Genomic DNA, 18,977 nt, shown 5'->3' with positions numbered 1-18,977 from the left:
TCAAACGCCGATTTGAAGAGGATGTCCGCCGAGCTGCCTGAATCTACAAGTACGCACCTAACCTCGAAGTCGCTGATCCTTAGTTTAATGACAAGCGCGTCATCGTGAGGGTAGCGAACTCCTCGCGCATCGTCTTCTGTGAAGAGGATTGGCTCCTCGGTCTTTGGCCTTTTCGGAGGGTTCCGCTCCTCGAGGACTGCTTCGCGAACTGAAGTCCGGGCTGCCGCTGATGTACACCCCGCTACCACCGAACCTCCCACAATTACATGGATGGTTCCCCGAATTGGCCTTTCTGTCGGCGGCTGTCGCTGCATCGGTTCGGCAGGCCTGCTGCTAGTTTCGGGGGTGTCCTTTTCGTGCTCGCCTGGCCGATCCGCTTTATTGCTATTATTGTTGTGCTGTACAAAGTTTCTTAAGTATCCGCGGCGGATGAGCCCCTCTATCTCGTCTCGGAGGTTATTGCACTGCTTGGTACTGTGACCGTGGTCCCTATGGAAACTACAATACAAATTCTTGTTTCTTTCGTTCGGATTTCCCTTTAGGCGAGGTGGCCACTTCACGTATGGGGCGTCCTTAATCGTCATTAGGATCTCGGTCCGCCTCGTGTTCAGTGGCGTGTAATCCGTCCGAACTGGCAGGGGAGCTCGGAACGATTGGTTTGGTTTTGGGTCCCGGGCCGGGTTTTTTCGGTCGGCTGAGTTAGAGGGCTCGCCATCCCTCTTTCTTTTCTCATTTCCGCCCTCGGTTCTTTGGTTAATTTCCTCCTTAGTCCTCATGAACTTGTTCGCGAGCTTGAGGAACTCGGCCACGGTCGCGGGCTGGTTGGCTACCATGTGCCATTTGAATTCCTTGTGCGTCACCCCTCTTTTTGCCGCGGCGAGCTGCACCGCGGGGTCTAACCGCGGTATCTGTAAGCATGCTTCATTGAATCATTTGATGTAGCCCCGTATGGGTTCTCCTTCCCTTTGGACTACCCCGAAGATGCTTTCCTCTGCTCTGGGGTACCGTTTGCTGGTGACGAAGTGTGCAGTTAAGACCTGCACGAACTGAGCCCAACGTGGTCGCTCGGGGGCCAGGTTCCTGTACCAAGTGCAGGCTACCCCCTTAAGGGTGGTGGTGAAAGCCACGCACATGCATGACTCGCTGGCTCTGGCGATGTGCATTTGGGACTGGAAAGCGTCCACGTGGTCGTTGGGGTCGAAGGACCCATCATACTTGTCTAGAGGCGGGAGCTTGAAATCTCTAGGCAAGGGGACTGCCAGGAGTTCTGATGCGAGGGGGGAAGGAACTGAGAGAATCGGGGCAACTGCTACCTCGTCCAAGCTCGTCTCGCCTTTGCCTCTGAGCTCTGACAGGACGCGGGTGGCGGTTCGTCGACCTCGACGGTGCCATCGCTGCTGAGTAGGCCTTGTACTGGCACTGCTGGCCTCCGTGTTGCTGAGCTCGATGGGCCTGGAGTGCTGGTAGTCCGCTGCTGCCAGTGCGCCGAATCGGTTTTCCACCAGTGGGGACTCCGATTTGGAGCCCCGAGGTGACGATCTCGCGGGCGAGGTTCCCGATCCGCCTGCGAGCTGCGAGGCGGGGATGACTTTTCTTTCTCTCCGGCCTGGGGATGAGGCCTGGCTGTTTGGGGGGTTCTGGGGCCTAGAGGCTTTTCCTTGGAGGCGCCCATCCTGCGGAGAGGCCTTGACCGGCTTCGGAGCAGGGTGGCGAGGTGGAAGTGGTGGTTGGTTTGGTGTCAGTTGGGGGAACTGCTGTTGATAGTGGTACTGTGAGAGGTTGTGCAACACTTGGTGCTGGTGGAGCTAGTGTTGCTGGAATTGTTGCATCTGGGCTTGCTTTGCCTGCATGCACTGCATTAGGTTGTCTAACCGATTTTGGCTAGTTGCCAGGGAGACGGCGGTTGGTTCAGTGAAGGTAGTCTCGATGGGGAGAGGGAAGGGGATGTTTGCGGCAGGTAGGTTTATAGGCACCACTGCTTGTGGCGTAGTCAGATTGGGGATTCCATCCACCGAGAGGGGGATGGTGAACTGCCCGACACACACCATGGGAACTTGGGGCTGTTCCCCGGCGGTGTTTGTCTCTATGCCGCGTTCGGCGTTGCTGGATGAGGCCATGAGTATTGAGTTTTTCAAAGAAGAAGAAGAGGGTATAAAAGTTTTGGAGGGAGGCCTTTCGAAGCGTTTCCCACAGACGGCGCCAATTGATGATGCGCAATCTGGCCGGTTTTTGCTATCAACGATCTTGCCTCTGAACCGGGTGGTAGGGACCTGAAACGGAGGGAGAAGAGAAGCTCCGAGGAGAACCCGGCGTAAGGGCTCCGAAGCTCAAGTTAGAGTCTTTCAAAGGCAAAATAGACCAGATAGCGCAAAAGTTAGCATACCTCGTTTCTGGGGGGTAGGAGCCTTTTATAACCACCTCGCGCACTCACTTCCAGGCTTCTGTCAGATCGGGCATGATTACTTCTGAACTCCTGCCAGTTCGGATGTCATTTCCTTTGGTCGGTCAGAACCGCCACTGTTCCTTTGTCGGAGCCGTCTCTGCGGCTAGTAACGACGGTGGCAGGTGGCGGTAGCAGGAGGCCGTTTGAAGTGCGGCTGTCAGGCGTCAGATCCCAAATCAGTCAGGTGTGTCGTCCTCGGATACAGAGGTTTGATCATCCTGGTGTTTCGGAAGCTAAGTGTTGGAGTGAGCGAGATGTCTTGAGTTCGGTTTGGGGAGCTCGGGCTCTTGGGGAGTTTGGGCCCTTAATAGGGAGCTCGGACTCCCAGTAGGGATCTCATACTCTTGGTAGGGAGCTCGGGCTCTTGGTAGGGAGCTCGGGCTCTTGGTGGGGAGCTCGGGCCCTTGGTGGGGAGCTCGGTCTCCTAGTAGGGCAGTCTGGAGTTCGGGCTCAGTAATGAGCTTGGACTTTGCTTTCGGTGCTTGCTTCGGGCGCTTTACTGTCCCGAGTTGCTTGTTTCTGCCACGTGTCGGGTAATTGCGAGGTCGGGCCAAATTCCCCTTCATCAAAGTGGATTGGTGTTCTGTGAAGTTGTTTGAAGTGTACAAGTGGATTGGCTCACATGTGTGAAGGCTTTCTCATTCACATTCTATGAAGTCTACAAGTGGATTGGCTCACAACACAGTTTTGTTATGTCTTCATTTGGTATTTTTTGAAGTTGTTTGAAGTCATTTTTGAAGTGTTTAAGAAGATGAACTCCTCTGACTTTGAAAACAAGCATGTTGCTGAATCCGGACAGGTTTCGGGAGCCTCTGTAGACTCTCTACTGGCTGTGACCATAGTCAAGCTGGATGGAACTAATTATCTAGCTTGGTCACTATCAGTAAAGATTTATATTTGTAGTAGAGGCAAGTGGAGTTTTATCTCCGGGAGCAAAAAGGCTCCTCCGGAAGATAATCCATCATATGAAAAGTGGATGCAAGAAAATTATACTGTTATTGGGTGGCTTGTGAATTCAATGCAACCACAAATTAGTCAACACTATTTGTGGATGAATTCAGCAAAGAAAATTTAGGACAGTGTTGCTAAAAACTATTCCCAAAAATTAAATGTGGCCAGAGCTTACAAGTTGAGAAGTGATGTGAAGAATTTGAGATAGGGGGAGAAACCATTAGCTATATACTTCTCAACCCTGAAGTCTTTATGGCAAGAAATAGATTTGATAGAATTTGTAACCTGGGACACCACTAATGATGCTAAGACCTACAGAAAACTGGTTGAGAGAAATAGGGTGTTTGAATTCTTGACATGACTAAATGCAGAGTTGTGAAGAAAGTAGTGAAGAAAGCAGAAGACTTGTCCAGGTTCAAAGAGCTGGTCTGAATGATCACTTTGCTCATATGGGAGTGAAACCCAAGGGGGTTGCAGGGACTCCAAGTAGCTTAGGGAAGAAAGAGATTATCTGTGAGTATTGTAGAAAGCCAAAACACACTAAAGACAAGTGCTGGAAATTGCATCCTGAGCTCCTACCACTTCGGTTTCAGAAGAAGCTGGATAATAAAAGGGCAGGGAGTGCTAATGTTGTTGTTGGTCTAGATAGTGATTGACACCAAACTGAAGAGATGACGACTAGTGTGCAGTTAGCAGCTATGAAGGCATAATATGAGAAGTTTGGGAGGATGATCAGTCACATAGAGGGTGTGGCCTCTTCTTCCAACCCTTTAGAAAATTCAACCTCTTTTGCATTTGCTCATTTAGGTATACGGGCTTCTGCCAATCATGCAACCATTTTAGGTAATCGTAGCATCCCTTGGATTATTGATTTTGGTGCTTCTGATCATATGACCATCCTTTCTACTTTGTTTGTTTCATATGATTTACTTCCTAGACGTGACAAAATCACCCTAGCCGATGGCTCTCTTGCCCCTATCTCCAGCAAGGGAACCATCAAGGCTATAGACTCCTTGGTTCTTCCTTCTGCTCTTCATGTACCCATACTAAATACAAATTTGTTATCTGTAAGTAGCCTAACTAAGTCATTAAACTGTTGTGTAACCTTCTTTCCTTCCTATTGTGTTTTTCAGGATCTGGAGTCTCAGAAGGTGATTGGGAATGGTCGTGAGGCGAATGAAATATACATGCTGGATACTCTTGGACAGTGCCATGAACAACCTAGAAAAGCTACTTTTGGGTCTACATCTACAGATTCCATCAGTCGAGTCATGTTATGTCATTTTTGTTTGGGTCATCTTTCTTTTTCTGCATTGAGTCATTTATTCCTAGATCTGTTTAAGGGAACTAGTTTGTCCTGTCTTCATTGTGAGTCTTGTGAACTGTCAAAATATTGTAGAAACAATTATCCTTTGAGTAATAAAAGATCTTCTACTCCTAATATTGTGCACTCTGATGTGTGGGTCCTTACCACTTACCCTCTATGGGTGGCTACAAATGTTTTGTCTTGTTCATTGATGATTATTCTCGGTTCACTTGGATATTTTTTATGAAGTCCCGTAATAAAGTTCCCAGATTCGTGAGGCAATTCCATGAATTTGTCCTAAACCAGTTTGTTACCAGGATTAAAATTTTTAGATCCGACAATGCAAAGGAATATTTTGAGAAAAGTATGACCTGCTATCTCATTAATTTAGGGGTTATTCATCAAAGCTCCTGTGTTAGGACCCTATAACAGAATAAAGTTGTTGAAAGAAAAAATAGGCATATTGTTGAAGTTGCAAGAAGTATTCTATTTGTCTCACATGTCCCTACAAAGTTTTGGGGTGATGCTGTTCTCACTGCTACCTACCTTATAAACCGTATGCTTTCCAGGGTTTTATGGTTTAAGTCTCCCTTCAGTCTCCTTCATCTGGACAAGTATCTTTTTCCTATTCCTCTTCGTGTCTTTGGCTGCACCTGTTATGTACATATCCCAAGTGTCCAAAGACATAGATTTGAACCAAAAACCCACAAGTGTATCTTCCTTGGTTATTCTCCCACACAAAAGGGTTACTGTTGTTTTGATCCGAAGACTGGCACTCGGTATGTCTCAATGGATGTCACCTTTGATGAGTTTTCTTCCTTTTATGGTTCTTCTCTAGAGAGACATTGTCCAAAGGGGGAGGATTGTTTCCATGCCACCTTTGATGTCTCAATGGATGTCACCTTTGATGAGCTACAGTAGACTGTAGCTTTCTGTAGATTGTAGCTTTGATGAGCTACATTAGACTGTAGCTTTCTGTAGATTGTAGCTTTGATGAGCTACATTAGACTGTAGCTTTCTGTAGATTGTAGCTTTTATGAGCTACAGTAGACTATAGCTTTCTATAGATTGTTTCCATGCCATATTTTCATCAGCCATCAGATCTGAAGTGTAGCCTGTATCAGAATTTATCATGTTTTCAGAACTGTGCAACGTCATTCGTCTAGGCCACATCGATTGCAGCACTCGACTTCTCCTCATGTCTATTTTGTCCCATCTCAAAGCAAATCAGAGATATCACCTGTTCCGTGATAGTCTTAAGGCCGACATCCAATTCCAACTCAGGTAAGCTCCATTAATTGTCTTTTCTTTTTTATTTTTCACTATTTCCTTCTTTTTCCTTTTTTTTTCTATTGTTTTCTCCCCTGTCGAATAAACTTTCAGAGCAACCCGAAGTTGTTGAAGAATATCACTGAACTGCCAATGAACTGTGAATGTGTTTGCAAATGAGACTAGTCTTTATATTTGTTTTTATTCATTATATTTCTGCAACTGTATTCATTTTGTATAATTTCCTAATATGTTTTCTGGATTATTAACTTCAAATGAAAAAATGTGTATGAACATTTTCCAACAATAGGAGAGGTTTTAACTTCCTCTCTCATCAAACCATTCCACCGAGTCCTAGAGGTCCCATCACCTCCTTTTCATTTATTTGATGGTTGGCGACTCCATTTCCAGCCCAAGTGCCAAAGTGAGCCGTTTTCCGATGCTAACAGACTGGCGACTCCACTGGGGAGTTCTTGGACCATAGGTGCGGCCTACAAGGGGCCCTTTTGGCATTATTGCCATTTTTGTATATATTGCATACTTTTGTGTTTTCCTTTTGTTAGAATAATGATTGTTCTCTTGATGTTCATTTGATAGTTTATTATTTCTTTATCTGTGTTATTGTTTTTATCTGCTATTCACACTTTGCGCACATCATCTTGCATTTAGATTTAGCATCAAATCATCCCATTAGGAGAGAGTCTGGTACACTTGGGCCATCAAGACTAGGAACCCGATGAGGCCGGTGGAAAGCTCTCAGCTAGTCATCAACCTGAGAAGCCCACATGGGTGGAGGTTTGCAGATTGGTAACCTCAGCCATGGATCTAGGTGTCACACTCCAACCTCATGCATCCCATTCCACATAGTGCACATGTGTCAGCCTAGTCACTTAGGCTATCAGCCACCTCAACTTTCCTTGCATATATGCCCCTTGTGGGACCCACATCAAATAATAACACAATCAAAATAAAAAAAGGGATAAAAAGGTCAAAAATAAATAAAAAATCAAGAGTCAAAAATAAACAGAATAAAGAAAAAAAGTAAAAAAAATTGAATACAAAATGAGCAATAGGGTATAGTTAAGCACAAATATACACAAATGAAAATTAAAAAAAGTTAAAATCCAAAAAAAGTTAAAGAAAAGGAAAAAATAGAAAAAAGGAAGGAAAGAGGAACAAAGCAAAAAAATAAAAAAATAAAATAACCAAAATCTCCAAAAAAAATTAGAAATCAAATAAATAGTAAAAAAAGTATAATAATAAATCCAAAATAGATCAAAGACGGAAAAATAAAAGGGGAAGTTTTTAAAATAGGAAAAAAAAGTAAGAAAAAAACTAAAATTCAAAAATCCAAAATTCAAAAAAATGGGAAAATTTTTAAATACAAAAAAAAAAACATAAAAAGAGGGAAATTCAAAATAAAAAAGAGGAAAGTCATGATGTAAAAAAAGAGAAAAGAAAATTCCAAAATAAAGAAAAGAAGTTAAAAAAATCAAAAGCAAAGTACAAAATAGGGAAAATCCAAAGCCTAAAATAACAGTAATAATAAATAAAAAATGGAAAATCAAAAGAAAAAGGGGAAAACCTAAAAAAAGAAAAAAAACCTAAATATAAAAAAAAAGGTGAATCTCAAATAAAAAGGGAGCAGAAGAAAAATCCCAAAATAAAAAAATGGAAAATTCAAACACAAAAAAAAAACGGTGAGAAAAGAAAATCCAAAATAAAAAATAAAAAAAATATAAGAAAACTAAGAAAAAAGTCCAATATATGAAAATGGAAAAGTCTAAAATCTAGAAGAAAAAATGATGAGAAAGTAAAACCCATAAAAAGAGGGAAAAGTCAAAATACCCAAAAAAGGGAATCTGAAATTCAGAAAAAGGGGAGTCCGAAATTCAAAAGAGGAGAAAGATAGAAAATACAAAAAGGGGTAAAATCTAAAATGCAAAAAAATAGAGCAAAAAATCCAAAATGCCAAACAAGGCAAAAAAATCCAAAGTTCAGAAAAAAAAAGAGAAGGAAGAAGAATCCAAAATATAAAAAAAAATTTAAATACAAAAAAATGAGAGAAAATCCAACAATAAAAAAAAAGAATAGAGAAAAGCCAAAAAAACGAAAATTACAAAAAATAGAAAATTATAAAAATGGAAAAAATACAAAAATCCAAAAAAATGGGAAGGTGAAAGGAAGTCCAAAGGATAAAAAAAGGAAAAGTCAAAAACAAAAAAAAGGAAGAAAAGAAAATCCAAAATAAGAAATAAAAGAAAAGAAAAAAATATAAAACATTAAAAAAAAGAATCCAAAATCTGAAAAAGAGGAAAATTCAAAATACAAAAAAGGGTGAAAATCCAAAATAGAAAAAAAAAAGAAAAAAGATACAAAAATATAAAATCAAATAAAAAAGGGAAAATTCCAAAATCAAAAAAAAAAGGAAAACAAAATACAGAAAAAGGTAAATGAAAAAATGGCAATATATAAAATAACAAATGGGGATATATAAATGGGAAAATCAAAAATCAAAAAGAAATAAAAGGAAGAAAAATCTAAAATAAAAAAAGAGAAAAACCAAAATCATTAAAAAGGATAAAAAAATTGAATGTGCAATAAAAAAAGAAGAAAAATCCAAAAATTCAAAAAAAAAGAGAGAAAACAAAAAATGAAAAATAATAAAAAATCCAAAATGCAAAAAGGAAAATCCAAAATAAGAAATAAAAAAAAGAAAAAAATCCAAACTAAATGGGAAAATTCAAAATCTAGATAATAGAAGAAAATAGAAATATAAAATCCATAAAAAAGGGAAAGAAGTCAAGGACCAAAATTCAAAAAAGAAATGATAGAAGAATGTGAAAATATTAAAAGTAAAGAATAAAAAAGGGAAAATACAAAATTCAAGTAAAAAAATCAAATACAAAAAAGTTTCAAAATTTTCAAAAAAATAATAAAAAATAGAGAGAATGAGAGAGTGAGAACAAAATAACGAAAGAAGTAATTGCTAACTGGGTTATATTGACAAGAAAGCACCATTGAGAGTCCTCGGCCAATTCTCCATCAGATAGTGACCAGATCAGTGACCGAAACGTGGCGCAAAATCCTTTCCAAAATCTTGTAATCACTTCTCAACTAGAAAATTTGATTTCTTTCCTCCTTAATAGAGCCATGGGTGTTGGTCTTAGTTCCATTTTAAACTATGTCCGGCCTGATCCCTTTTAAAGGGGTACATAGAGCAGCCCATTTCATGGGTCTGTTCACTTCCATAAATAAAATATTATTTTCCCCTATTTCTCTCTCCCTTGTTTGAGATACTTGTTTATAAGAGAGTGATTAGTACGTTCTGGGCTATTTACCCGTAGAAGAAGGTAGTGTTTGTCCCCTCTCAAAGTCCTAAAAGCATGCTTGAAGAAAAGTTAGGTGTTGATTAAAAGCTCCATAGTTGAACTTCCTGTTGACCTCCCAACCCATAATAAAGCCATCCTCCTTATCCAAACTGGGGCAGAATTGCAACTCCAAAGTATAGCACATTCCCCTTGAATTCCTTGATTCAGCACAGAATAAAGGCACCATCCTAACCTAGTTTTCTGTCAATTAATCAAAGAAAGGACTAGAGGCCATCCTCGGTCATTTTTTTTCCTCATTGATCCCTTGAATTTGCAAAAGTCGCTAGTTAACCAATTGAGCTTATACATTAGACCTTTTTTGGCAAACTAGCTAAACCCATAGAACGCACCTCAGGGATCATCAAAGGGCTAAAAAAAACAAAACAAAAAAAGAGAAAAAAGAGAGAAAAGAAAAAAGAAAATAGAAGAAAGAGGGAAAGAAGAAGGGGAATGCCCTAAGGAGCTTTGATCGATATATACTATGCTAAACATATACTTCTTCAATATGCAACGTGCAGTCAATAAAGAAATGGAGGCCATCCTTGGCCGCATGCTTGACCTTGTGCATTCAATCCTCATAATATGTAGTAAAATCCGCTATTTGGCCCTTTGAGCCTTCCTATCAGTCTTTTCTTCGCAATAAATACCTTTCAGTGAGTGGGGGTCAAAATAAGCAGATTGCGATTAAAGCAATCGTACAAGTGCAAAAAAAAAAAATAAATGAAAGAAAAGAGAAGAGAAGAAAAAAGAAATTTTGGTAGCTTTGCTGAGAATGAAATACTCAAGGAAAGTGGGACAATGAAGATCAATGCAATAGTGAGTTGGCAAATGAAGAATCAAGAAATAGTTAGAGGACAATAGGGCAGATCGGATGATTTTATCGCTATGGGATCTTTCTTGATGACACCTGCATGCTAGTTTTGATTATCCCTACCTATTTACATTTTGTTCCAAAATAAAGTCCTCCTTGATCAATAAGAAGGCACAATTCATTTTGATGAAGAATATGAAGAGTAACCTCCATCCATATGGCTATGAATAGAGCCTAGATAAAAAAATCAAAAAAAAAAAGAAGAGAAAAAGAAAGATGATAAAAACATGATGATGGGAGCAAACCCTGAATCAAATTTCCCAAGAGGTGATCTGTGCATCTGATGCTTCCCATAAAATTGCTATTTGAGCCTTTTAAGCCATCATTTGTAACCTCTATCCCATATGATGTTTTGTCCTAATGAGCAAGACCTCATCGATCTTCAGAAAATTGACAAATCTGCACTAGACAGACCTATTTGGCCGATGATGAAGGACCATAGTTGTCACTCACTCCATTTAAGTATCAGCTTCATAGCTCACCATTGTTGTTAGCCAAAAAAAAGAAAAGAGAGAACAAAAAAGAGAGAGAAGAAGAAACAAAAAATGAGAGGAAAAAAAAAGAAAAAAAAATTGGGGCAGACCCCCTATGGTAAAGCCTTTCTTACAATAAATCCCTTGTTCAATAATTCACAATTCTATTGTACATGCTTTTGAACTCAATGAGTTTTAAGGGGCAATCCTTGAAGAGAGGATACACATTCTCATTTGATGCGAACTAAACATAGCCCATTTGAACATAATTACTCTCATGGTGGTTGAGGTTGAAGGCACTTTTGCCCTTGAGTTTTGAAACTTTTTCTTCTTACCATTACCATTACCATATTTCATGTCTTTGTGCATTGCACAGATATTTGAATACTTCTTGTACCATAGTTTAAGGAGATGTTTGAACTTTTTAGTGCATACTCAATTTCTATTTTGGATCTACCATCATGACATATCCTTTTGCTTATTTATATATTGGTTATTCTGAGCTCTTTCACGCATATCTTTGCCTTATTTTTCAAAAATCCCTTCAACTATTTATCTCACACCTCGGTGTTCTGCTTCTTGAGTCAGTAATTTGATTAAAGATTTGTCAATTAAAGTATCCGAGTTTCAATTTCATTGATGATATTCACATAGAAATTCCGTTGATCATGTCAGCCTCTATGCTTTGACCTACATCAGAAATTCCATTGGTCATGTCATCTTCTATGCTTTGACCCGCGTCAGAAATTCCGTTGGTCATGTCAGCCTCTATGCTTTGACCCGTGTCAGAAATTCTATTGGTCATGTCAGCCTCTATGCTTTGACCCACGTCTGTCTTCCATTGGTCATGTCAGGCTCTATGCTTTAACCCACGTCAGAAAATTCCATTGGTTATGTCAGCCTTTATGCTTTGACCCGTATCAAAAAATTTTGTTGGTCATGTCAGCCTCTATGCTTTGACCCACATCATAAAATTCCATTGGTCATGTCAGCCTCTATGCTTTGACTAGCATCAGAAAATTCCGTTGGTCATGTCAACCTCTATGCTTTGACTCGCATCAGAAAATTCTGTTAGTTATGTCAGCCTCTATGCTTTGACCCACGTCAGAAAATTCCGTTGGTCAAGTCAGCATCTATGCTTTGACCCACGTCAGAAAATTCTTTTGGTCATGTCAGCCTCTATGCTTTGGCTCGCGTCAGAAAATTTTGTTGGTCATTTTAGCCTCTATGCTTTGACCTGCGTTAGAAAATTGCGCCGATCATGTTAGCCCTTATGCTTTGACCTGCGTCAGAAAATTCCGTTGGTCATGTCAGCATCTATGCTTTGACCCATGTTAGAAAATCCCATTGGTCATGTCAGCCTCTATGCTTTGACCCGCGTCTATCTTCCGTTGGTCATGTCAACCTCTATGCTTTGACCTGCGTCAGAAACTCCGTTGATCATGTCAGCCTCTATGCTTTGATCCGCGTCTGTCTTCTGTTGGTCTTGTCATCCTCGATGCTTTGACCCATGTCAGAAAATCCCATTGGTTATGTCAGCCTCTATGCCTTGACCCACATTAGAAATCCCGTTTGTAAATCTCCTTCCTTTGACCAACACTAGTTTTAATTGAATAAATACAAATGATATAAATGATAATAAAAATTTAGAGAAAAGAAAAGAAAAGAAAAGAAAAAAACTAGAAAAAAAGAGAGAGAGAGAAGAAAGAGTGAAATGAATGATAAATAATATTTGAAACTCTTATTTGACATTGTGCCATGCCAAAAAGCAGTTATTAAAATCTTTCAAAATGTGCTAAAAAAACTAAAAAAAAACTAAAGAATGTTTGATGGTGTTTTATGATGGTGCTTTGCAAGATTTTTGAACCTTTGTCTTAATGAATGATTTGTTTGACATGTTTTTCTTAGTGATTGATTTACTTTGGTCCAGTTTTTCGTAGTTTTATCCTAGATCCAGTTTTAGTATTTTTATCCTAGATTTAGCTTTAGCAGTTTTATCCCAGAACCAATTTTCGTTGACCCGCATCAAAAAATTCCGTTGGTCATGTCAGTCTCTATTCTTTGACCCACGTTAGAAAATTCTGTTGGTCATGTCAACCTCTATATTTTGATCTGCGACAGAAGTTTTCGTATTTTTATCGCAGATATAGTTTTCGCAGATTTACCCTGATTCCGTAAGGTTTTTGATACCTAGGAGGGGCCCTTTTTCAAAATAAATAGTTTTCATATTATCAGTTGTTTTTATTATTTTATTTTACGGAAAATCTACCCTGATTCCGAAGGTTCTTGATACCTAGGGAGGGTTACTTTGCCACGAATAAAATGACCTGAACATAATGAAATGATGCTACACCGGAACTCCTCCTCTTCTTTGCCTTCCTTCATCGTCGCACCCTTCTTTCAAGCCTGCTCTTCACAAAAATCTCCGCGTGCTTCTTTTTAGTATTTGTTGTTTCATAGTCTCCTACCGCACAACAAACAAGGGCAACTGTCAACACTCGATTTTTGCTCGGTCCGCTGCCTGAGCCTCCAATTTACCCCAAACACCCGATCAGACCCTTCTGACCTCTCCAAAAAACCCAAAAATCCAAAAAAACCAAATTTCGCCCCGAGAGCCCTCAAATCTACCGTTAAACCTGCCCAATACCTATCTAATGACCCCAATCGACCCTCACTTATACCTTAACCATTAAATCAAACACAACCATCAAACACGGGACATCCCAAAACACCTACCCATGAAATTTGAAATAAAAAATTGTACCTTGTGAAATTTCACCCACAACTGCTTTCGTTTGCCCCTTCATCGCACAAAGATTCTATTTCGAGGCCCCTGATTAACCAAATCAAACCCTTTCCAAATCTGACCAATCCGGGCCCAGTTAGGCTAATCCAACCTTACCAATCAACTTGGAATTTTCGAAAGCCCTACCCTATGAAATCTCAGCCTAAAACACCCTCATTTATTCTTCCATCTAAAAAGATTCCGTTTCAATCAATCTCATTAGTTCGTACTCATCAAAACCCTTCTCAACCATCAGATCCATCTCAACACTCCATTTTTTGACCCAAAACCATCCATCATTGAACCAGGACCCATGTCTGAGCCCCTTGACCAACTTGACCCAATTTTCACAAAATTACAAAAACACCCCTAGATTTCCCTAAAGTTATAGAATTACCCCTGCCCATCATAAAAGCAAAACCAAAACTCTCTTTTAACCTAATCGATAGAAGTTTACAAAAAAGGGGATACTATTCACCTCCCCCTTCGTTCGAACCCAACCCAGGCGGCGTCAAGGAAGAGAAGCAATGGCGATTTCCCTCCTTTGACCACCAGATCTGTCATTCTCCCTTTCTTTCTCCTTCTCCCTTTCCTTTTTTTCTTCTTACTCTTTTTCTTTCTCACTTTTTCTCCTTCTCGTATTCCTCCCTTGTTTCTGGATCTTACTGCCACCGCTGCTGCAACTTCCAACAACGGTGCATCGCAACTACCTCTCTCTCTCTTCCTCTTTATATCTTCACTCTTTCTCTCTCTTTCTCAATCTCTTTGTCTTTTTTTGCATCGCCTCCTTATGCCGTATGAAGTCTCCTTCTTGCCACTACAACTCATTGCAATGGTAGTACAAATGATGGCCAAATCCTTTTGATTTGACCTTATCCCCTCTTCATTCTCATTTCTCTGGTTGAATAGTAGCAACCACTGCCACATTGTTCGAGACCTCATCATCAATCAAAGACTTACATCTGGGTACGGGCTTCGTTCCCATACTATTCTCATATTCAGAGATAGCCTTTGTTCGATTGCTAGCCGTCGGAAGTCTGAAATCACAGTAGACTGTAGCCTTTTGTAGATCGTTTCCATGCCATATTTTCATCAGGCATCAGATCTGAAGTGTAGCCCAGATCAGACTTTATCAAGTCTTCAGAATTGTGCAACATCCTCTGTCTAGGCCACATTGACTGCAGCACTCAACTTCTCCTCTTGTCTGTTTCGTCCCACCTCAAAGCAAATCAGAGGTATCCCCTGTTCCGTGATAGTCTTCAGGTCGACATCCAATTCCAACTCAGGTAAGCTCCATTAATCGTCTTTTCTTTTTTATTTTTCACTATTTCCTTCTTTTTCCTTTTTTTTTCTATTGTTTGCTCCCCTACCGAATCAACTTTCGGAGTAACCCGAAGTTACTGAAGTATATCACTGAACTACCAATGAACTGCGAATGTCTTTGCAAATGAGACTATTTTATTTGTTTGTTTTTATCCATTATATTTTTGCAACCGTATTCATTTTGTATAATTTCCTATTATGTTTTTTGGATTATTAAATTCAAATGAAAATATGTGTATGAACATTTTCCAGCAGCAGGAGAGGTTTTAACTTCCTCTCTCATCAAACCATTCCACTGAGTCCGAAGGTGGGGGTTCTGACAGAAAAGGGGTGAGGGAGCAATCTTTCACTCTTTTGCTCAGGCCCATGCATCCAAAAGGGGATTGGTCTGTGAGTATGGAAGAAAACATCCTTTCAAGTTGATGAAAGTTTGTTATTTTCTTTATTTTTGCTGTCTCTTTTTTATCATCTATTTGCAATCATGCTTATTTTGGAACCACCATGTGGGCCCCACTTATTGGACCCGGGAGAGGGGTGCCTAACCCCTTTCGTCTCCCATCCAAGTCTTACCCAGACTGGTTAATCAATGCCTCGGGCATTAGAGTCACTATCTAAACAAAAACCGTCTTTGAAAATTAATCCCAGAGGTCCAATCACCTCCTTTTCATCTATTTGATGGGTGGCGACTCCATTTCCAGCCCAAGTAGCAAAGTGAGCCATTTTCCGACGCTCACAGACTGGTGACTCCACTAGGGAGTTCTTGGACATAGGTGGGGCCCACATGGGCCCATTTGGCTTTATTGCCATTTTTGTATATATTGCATACTTTTGTGTTTTCCTTCTATTAGAATAATAACTGCTCTCTTGATGTTTATTTGATAGTTCATTATTGCTTTATGTGTGCTATTGTTTCTATCTGCTATTCACACTCTACTCACATCATCTTGCATTTAGATTTAGCATCCCATCAATCCATTAGGAGAGAGTCCAGTACACTTGGGCCATCAGGACTAGGAACCCGGTGAGGCCGGTGGAAAGCTCTCAGCTAGTCATCAACCTGAGAAGCCCACATGGGTGGAGGTTTGCAGATTGGTGACCTCAACCATGGATCTAGGTGTCACACTCCAACCTCATGCATCACATTCCACATAGTACACATGTGTCAGCTTAGTCAGTTAGGCTGTCAGTCACCTCAACATTGCTTGCATATATGCCCCTTGTGGGACCCACATCAAATAATAACACAAAATCAAAATAAAAAAGGGATAAAAAGGTCAAAAATAAATAAAAAAATCAAGAGTAAAAAATAAACAAAATAAAGAAAAAAAGTAAAACAAATTGAATACAAAAGGGGCAATAGGGTATAGTTAAGCACAAATATACACAAATGAAAATTAAAAATCTAAAATCCAAAAAAAAGTTAAAGAGAAAGAAAAAAAGAAAAAAGGAAGGAAAAGAGGAACAAAGAAAAAAAATAAAAAATAAAATAACCAAAATCTCCAAAAAAATGAGAAATCAAATAAAAAGTAAAAAAAAAAGTATAATAATAAATCCAAAAAAAATTTGAAGAGGGAAAAATAAAAGGGGAAGTTTTTAAAAGAGGAAAAAAAAGGAAAAAGGTAAAAAAAAAGAAAGAATAAAACTAAAATTAAAAAGGAATCCAAAATTCAAAAAAAGGGGAAAATTTTAAATACAAAAAAAAACATAAAAGGGGGAAATTCAAAATAAAAAAGAGGAAAGTCATGATATAAAAAAAATAGAAAAAAAATCCAAAATAGAAAAGAAAATAAAAAAATCAAAAGCAAAGTACAAAATAGGGAAAATCCAAAGCCCAAAATAATAGTAATAACAAATAAAAATGGAAAATCAAAAGAAAAAGGGGAAAACATTCCACCAAGTCCGAATGTGGGGGTTTTGATAGAAAAGGGGTGAGGGAGCAATCTTTCACTCTTTTGCTCAGGCCCCTACATCCAAAAGGGGATTGGTCTGTGAGTATGGAAGAGAACATCCTTTCAAGCTAATGGAAGCTTGTTATTTTCTTTATTATTGTTGTCTCTTTTTTATCATCTATTTGCAATCATTCTTATTTTGAAATCACCATGTAGAGGTGTCCTAGGTCGGTGTGAAGTTCCTATAGGTTGATGGAGGTGTCCTAGGTCTGTGGTTGGAACGGTGATCCTATCTCTTGTGGTCCCGGTCCGTCCTCTCTGTCTTGTGATCATCGGTATCCCTCATCTTTTTGTCATGTCGCTCTTCCTCATCTTTCAGTTGTGTTTGTGCTTCCTCTGCATTGATATACTTCTGGGCGTGACTCATTAGCGTAGCTATGGTCTGAGGAGGGTTCTTCGAAATGGAGATGGTCACAGACCATGTTGAATGGATGTGGTGGCTACTAATTGGTTCTAGTGCTGGACCTATAGTGCTTCGGTGTTGAACCGTGCTAGGTAATCTCTAAGGGACTCCCCTTTCCTCTGCCGCACTTGCATGAGGCTTGCCGAAGTCTTCCAATGTTTTTAGCTTGCTATGAATTGTGCCAAAAATTGACTCTCTAGCTATTCCCATGCTGCTATGGAACATGGTAGAAGGGACGAGTACCATGTTAGGGCCGAACCTTTAAGGGTCGCCATGTAAGTCTTGCACATAAGGCCTTCGGACGAACCATGTAGCATCATCTGGGCCTTGAAGGCTTCCATGTGTATTAGACAGTTTTGTATGCCCTTACCTTCAATCTATTTTGATGTACTTTTGATATTTAATGTAAATAAATAAAGTACATGTTTGATTCATGTTGTGTGGTATGTTTCTGTGTAAGACCCTAAAACTGGACACTTAATGAGACTTGTGTTGGTTTTAAATGTTCACAGCCGTTGGATAAGTCTGGGGAGATTTATCCTTCCAAGGCTGACACTGGTGTGCTGCCAACTATTGGGGTGGCTTGTCTCAGCCGCCAGGGTGAGACTCAAGATACACGTAGTGTAGGATTACTTGAACACTTGAACCGGACCAGATTTCTAGTATTGCCCTGTACCTTGGAGATTGATGGGCAAAACTGGAAAGTTACATGATGAGAGTAAAAAGAACCCTATTTTTATCCCCTAATTTTCATCTTTTTACATTACTTTAGCACTTAAATGGACTCATTACTCTTGTATTTCGATTCAAGGCAATAAAGAAGGCAATAGGAAAAAAACAGGGCAAATCGGGTGATTTTGCACAGTTTCGGTGACAGTCAGTAATCTAGGCATAACTCTCAATTCCGGTCTCCAAATTAGACAATTCAAGAAGCATTAGAAAGACGAAAGGAACACCCACAACTTTTATGTTTTGGGTTTTCGCAGATTCGGTCCGAATCGAGTACCGAACTGGGCCCGAAGTCGGAGCAAGTTCGTAGCCAGACCCATTTCACAACTGAAGCCCAACTCGCAGAAGAACCTGGAAGCAGCCCAAGTTATCAGAGAAGCTCAACTCGGATGCAAGAGCCTAGAGTCCTAATTCGAATGTAACCTCCAAGGAGGGAGAAAGTCTTATTAGATCTAAATTTTGAATGTAATCCTATAAAGATAAGAAGGTTGGGAATTAGATAAGAGATAGGATAGGATTAGTTCAAAGAAGATCAGGACTCCCTGAAGATAAGATGATCTCATAGAAGGAGTTGGAAAACAGCCCTCTCCTTTGGCTATATAAAGAGGGGGCGGACCAGCTCTAGGATCACTCACTCCAAGATTCAAGAGATCACCAAGCAACTCAAGCTACCAAGAGAGCAGTTCGACCATAGAGAAGAAAAGCATGGTGGGTTCGAAGATCATGAGCAGCTAAACTTCTCTTTTCTGGTTCAAGGGGGGAGGTTCGATTGAGTCATTGTGAGGTTGTATATTTAATTTAAGTTCTTGTTTTCTAATTCAAGTATTCATTGATTCTTGTGCAGATTTTCATTGAATGTTAATGTTAATTAGTTTGATAAACTGAATTAATGTTGATTTTCCTACTGCTATCCATGATTTCGGTGATCCATAATTGTCACGAATAGTGGTACAAGTAGAAATTAGGTTAATATTTTTTTGGGTCAAATGTTCGTGACAGCCTTTGACCAATGTATTGACATGGTTTAACCTAAAAGGAATCGATGGAACAAGATTCAATAATTGCAGCTATCTCAATTATTGTTGTTTTGGTTTAACTGTTTTC

The 18,977-nt window shown here is 39.7% G+C and overlaps 1 long non-coding RNA gene across 1 annotated transcript; it reads left to right on the top strand.

Annotated features, from left to right (window-relative positions):
- The first annotated feature begins 13,926 nt into the window (after window positions 1-13,926).
- Window positions 13,927-18,716, top strand: LOC148803003 (uncharacterized). The gene is made up of 2 exons (XR_016074152.1): window positions 13,927-14,755; window positions 17,956-18,716. It is a non-coding gene; the product is annotated as an uncharacterized LOC148803003 (long non-coding RNA).
- Window positions 18,717-18,977: the final 261 nt, after the last annotated feature.

The sequence above is a fragment of the Nelumbo nucifera genome, chromosome 1 (assembly GCF_055504915.1).
Source record: "Nelumbo nucifera cultivar China Antique chromosome 1, China Antique-T2T, whole genome shotgun sequence".
In the NCBI taxonomy this organism is placed as follows: domain Eukaryota; kingdom Viridiplantae; phylum Streptophyta; class Magnoliopsida; order Proteales; family Nelumbonaceae; genus Nelumbo; species Nelumbo nucifera.
The sequence above is the reverse complement of the archived record's forward strand: the minus strand, read 5'-3'. Positions and strand labels throughout refer to the sequence as shown.